This window comes from Montipora foliosa, chromosome 7 (genome assembly GCF_036669935.1).
Source record: "Montipora foliosa isolate CH-2021 chromosome 7, ASM3666993v2, whole genome shotgun sequence".
Lineage (NCBI taxonomy): Eukaryota > Metazoa > Cnidaria > Anthozoa > Scleractinia > Acroporidae > Montipora > Montipora foliosa.
In genome coordinates, this window is record NC_090875.1 from 34,198,152 (window position 1) to 34,203,151 (window position 5,000).

The window sequence follows — 5,000 nt, forward strand, 5'->3', positions numbered from 1 at the left end:
CCGATGATTATAAAAAACATTTTCATTCTTCTGACTTCTTTTATACGGATTCGCTAAATGATTTATCTGAGACACTCTTACAAACATATTTGGTGGTGTTGAAGGGTTTAATTTCCATGGTTCTTTGTTGATTGATTTTCTTTTTATGGCAGACTGGCGACTGAGGGAAGAAAGGACAGAATTACAGAAAAGGAAAGAGTGAGATCATTCCTCTTCGACGCAGCGCAAGAATGTTTGGTTCAAATACGTGCGAATCGCGCAAAAGCAGAATCCCGCGAAAGGGAATCAAGAGAACGATCGAAAATGATTGATAACATAATAAGAGAAGTCATCACTTCATGCACCATAGATCCGTCTCGGGATTTGACAAGTTTGCAGCTTCTTTAAGGCGTGAAGTTGACAATGCAAATGACTTTTTTCCAGTAGATTTCATATAAGAGAAACGAATCGCAAGTAAATCTTTGTAGTATACGAAGAGGTTCTTTTCAAGTTGTAGTTTATTGCATCCGCGAAGATGTTAATTGTGTTGTTCACTCTTTAAAAGAAGAGAAAAAATAAAACACCCACGTCCTTGCTTTCTTTTCATTTTTCTTGATTTGTAATTATAAATATTCGTTGTTATGATATGCATACACAGTACTATTTTATGCGCACCTTACGAAACATTATTTTAGGGTTACGTTTCTTTCTTTGTCATTCTCATCAATGAAAAAACCCTCGTCTTCGTACATGACTGGCATCTCATTAACCTAACCCTAATTTATGCGACGGCCTGGGATGAACGTGTTGCTTCACGTGTTAGGGTTACAACCGTCATTTTGTCATGCCCTAACATGCCCCTAATTTATGCACGCCCCTTCTTAGGGTTACACCGCGTGGTGTCAGTCATGCCCCAACTTGCCCCTAATTTATGCACGCCCCTTTTTTTGTCTTTTGATTGATGACGTCATTCGATGACTACCTGTCAAATCTGGTGTGGATAATCCAATACAACTACTTGTACTTCTTGCACTGATCTGAATCAGGGTCAGGGTCAGTTCTTTAAGCAATGGTCTAGTTTGAGAACCTCTTAATCATCTGCCGAAACGTCTTCATTTACCATGGTGTCATCCCACATGGAGTTTCTGGCACAGTTACAAATCAGACAAATCTGAACTTATGTGAAAGGTGTGGCGCTTTTAGCGAAATAACCCTCACTGGGCCATAAGGTGCCTCAAGGTCTACCTCCAAATGACCCTACTTTAAATCAAGTCTGTTAAATACAATACGTTAATTAGACTTCTGGAGTACTTTGGCAAGCGTTGGTGTGAGGTTCAATTGTTTAATGATAGCCTCCTTCGTCGTTCTAACGTCTAGTGATTTGAAAGATTCGGGGGTACAGTAGAATGGAATGGTAAGTCGTCATTGGTTACTAAGTATTTGCCTATTATTCAAGAAATGACGTTGGTCTTAAATTGGGTTGTGGCCTTTTGGCCTTTTGGCCTTTTTGTCTGGTGCTCCAAACTTGTGCAAACTTTTGGGAACTGGTATTTCTCTGATTTCTTTACGAATGCAACCTTCATTTCCACCTTTACCCACCTATGACAGACAAGTTGATACGTTGGACATAAACAGTAATTCTCTCCCTTCCTTTGGTTTGTTTCATAGAGCATGTGTAAGTTCCCTTATCTTCCCGCCGAACTCTATCGATCTGCAAACTGCCACCTGACAACTGTGTGAATCTGTCATCCTCCAAGAGTAGGCTCTCTTGTTTGCTCCATTCAAATTGAGGAGGAGGATTTCCTTCTGCAGTACAACTTATTTCGCCAGGTTTGCCATCTATAAGCTTTTGTTGTGATCTTTTGTTTTTAAATTCGGCTAAAGAAGAAAAGAAGCGATGGATAAATTTTATGTAGTAATAACACATGATAATGAAAATAATAATGACAGAGACCATATATGAAAATGTCGTGTATTATAACAGGGGCTGTGTAGATCATCGCAGTTATGAAGAAACGTGGTCAGTTGCGAAAGAAGTCTGAAACCATCCAGTCTTAAACAGGATTCAAACCCATGAAATGTCTCATACATCCACCTATTACGGGTTACAGTACGAACTTGCAAATGACCATCGTTTTAAGAAGGAAAGAGCAACGCGGATGATTAAGTTGCCAACAAATTTCTCATTAGACCAGATATACAAATAATGAGGTTAGTGGTAATTAAATAGCTAATTTTATAGCAAGTGACGCTAACGGTATTAGTAGAGAAATTAAATCTACCGGGTACAAAGAAAATTTATGAATGATGATGGCAATGAAGATCATGAAGGTGATGATCTTGATGCTTAGGATCATGTTGATGAACGTGAGAATTAAGATGATGAAGATAAGAATAAATTCGATTATGTTGTTGCCGTTTTAGATAATTTATAGCATATTGATGGCTTTCTTAACATTTAAAAAAACTCACCATTGACGTAAAGTGTGTAGAATCGAGTGTAATGCTCTCCTCGACACTCATATGTTCCGCCATCATGCAGCTGCACATTTTTTATTTTCAAAGTTCCACCATTGACCTCAATTCTCCCTTCTGACTTGAGTTCTCTAACAGTGGCGCCAGTTTCATACCATATAACAATCTTACTCTGATCTTCATTCTTTAAGGAACATTTCACGTTTTCAATGCTACCAAGATTAGAACTAAGGCTTTTCTTTTCCAGAACTTCCACGTCGTCGTCGTCTAGAACAAAATTGTTATGTTATAATTTTTTTTTTTCCGTTTCTCATCAGTGTTTGCAAGTCTTTCGCGGTAATATATATTTTTAAGTTTTAAGATTCTTGTATTTTAAACTATTTTCAAACTCATTTTATTCTTCAACTGTTAGTTGTAAAATTATTCTATTTCAACCATAATCCTTTCCTGCAAGTTTTTATTTCTTTCATTTTTTTCCATTACCCAGTGTTCAATTTGGATACTTTATAATGGTGAATTCGAAAGATGCTTTGCTATTACGACCAGTATACACTTAGCTAGATCATTTTTTTTTTGTGATTTCCGTTGTTGATCTAGATAAAAATGTGCAAAGTTAGAGTGAAATTGAAGTTTGATTGCAATTGACATAACTGATGATTCACCGCACAAAATATTTAGCTCTCCCAACAAATGTTAAACAATATAATGATAAGAGTGATCAACTTGAAAAACTGTCTCTGGTCACAACCCTCTGTTTTTCAGGAATAGATTAAATACACGGTCATGGTGAAAAGTGACTACTTACTTGGTACACACAAAGCCTGAGCTCCAATGTCTTCTGGACACTTGTGCTCTCCATCTAAACGATTACATTGGGCTAAAACGGATTCCTGTCCAGTACAAGCTAGATCTGACATCACAACGGGTATGTTTTTTTCGGAGGTATTCATTTTTGTCATGAATTCGGCCAGGGCACCTCTAAAGCCAAGTTGTTTACAAACAACTTTGACATCATTGATATCCCATTTATTGCGGCAGATCTTGCCCCATCTTCTGCGATAAAAAACTTCTACTCTTCCACCATACACAACTTTCGCCCCAATTAGGCGCACAGGAACTGAAAGAATGACACACCAATTAAAGCAATGCTTGGTTCTAATTGTCCTCCACGTTTCTTTTTTCAACAAACCATTGTTTTCTGTTCATTGTCCATTCCTCGATATCTGTAGTTTATGTCAGTTTGACTAAAACTTTGAACTGGATAGGCGATGCTAAAAGCATTAATTTAATGATGTAGCAATGATAATGTTTTAAGAGGTAGCCCATTCATTGAGACTGTTCTAGTTGGGCATTCATTTCTTAAAAGTAGAGTTAGCGGTTTCAGAGTCATCAGTCACAAAGACCGTGACGTGTGGTCTAGAGGTTTGGGTGCTGGACTTAAAAAAGTCCTGCTCTGAAGCACAGCTAAGTGAGAAATTTTTCTCGTTCAGCTCAACTGCACCTCAGTTGCTAAGCTTCCAATTAGTGCCTTACCTTTTTTACCAGCAGTGAGTTATTTCCTATACAGAGAGACACAGGTTGTTATAAACTAACAAATAAGATTTTCAGTTGACTTGCTGTGTTAAAACTATGTGATGGTATGGATAAAACAGATTTCCTTTATTCATACATTGTACCTGGACATTCGATTTGTTTATTAATGAGCCCACAACTTTGAGTGATTGATGAACAGGAATGAGAAGTGATGTTCATCAAGCTTGTATTTCCTCTTTTCCAATTGCCTGTAAAGTTATCATTATTGTAGTCAGAGTAGCCATTTACATGGCAGGCAAGAATTCTTTCACTATTATTCCAATGTGCGGTACAAAGCGCTTTCCAGGTGTTGTTCTTGTGAATTTGCATCAGTCCAGTAGATGGATTGCCCTCTGTTTGAAAACGTACTGGAAATTCTAATAAAAGAAATTGCTGCGCTAGTGAATAACTACCAATTCTGCCATTTTTAGCTGGGTTGTAATTGACTAATATTACATGTTGTTATGTTGACCCCGGTAAATTAATGGAGATATGATGACAACTCCTTGTATCCCTTTTTGGCAGGCAGCGTTGAGTGGCCATCTATTTCTCATAACTAATAGGATAAGTGCAAAAGGTATGAGGATCGCCTAGCTTTCTCCTTCAGATCAACTGGAAAAATCAAATGTGTGTATAAAAATTTGCTAAGGCCAGGATGCTAGACAGTTCCAGGAGCCCATGACTAGGAGCCCACAGCTCCAATACTAGGTCTATGTAACTGCATTTTCACAGATCAAGCTATTTTTAGACGTGTTCTCAAATACGATTTGGCTTGCACGAGTGCCAATCCTCATTCCCATGTGGATTAATTTCTCATGCAAGACTTGTGATTGGCTGGAAAGGTCCGATTTCGCGGGAAAATCAAACTATAAATAGCTTGGTCTGTAAAAACGCCGTTTTATAGATGCAATGAAGTTGTAAGCTCCTAGTCATGGGCTCCTGACAGTTCAGAAGAATTTGTTTGAAGACACCCC

The 5,000-nt window shown here is 37.9% G+C and overlaps 1 long non-coding RNA gene across 1 annotated transcript in view; it reads right to left on the reverse strand.

Moving 5' to 3' along the window:
* Positions 1-3,378: 3,378 nt before the first annotated feature.
* The window catches only part of LOC138011876 (uncharacterized), a 1,869-nt gene continuing 247 nt past the window's right edge, over positions 3,379-5,000 (reverse strand). The window contains exons 2-3 of the long non-coding RNA XR_011124789.1: positions 4,131-4,403; positions 3,379-3,571 (exon numbers count right to left, since the gene is read on the reverse strand). This is a non-coding gene — a long non-coding RNA (uncharacterized lncRNA). The remainder of the gene's footprint in view (positions 3,572-4,130; positions 4,404-5,000) is intronic.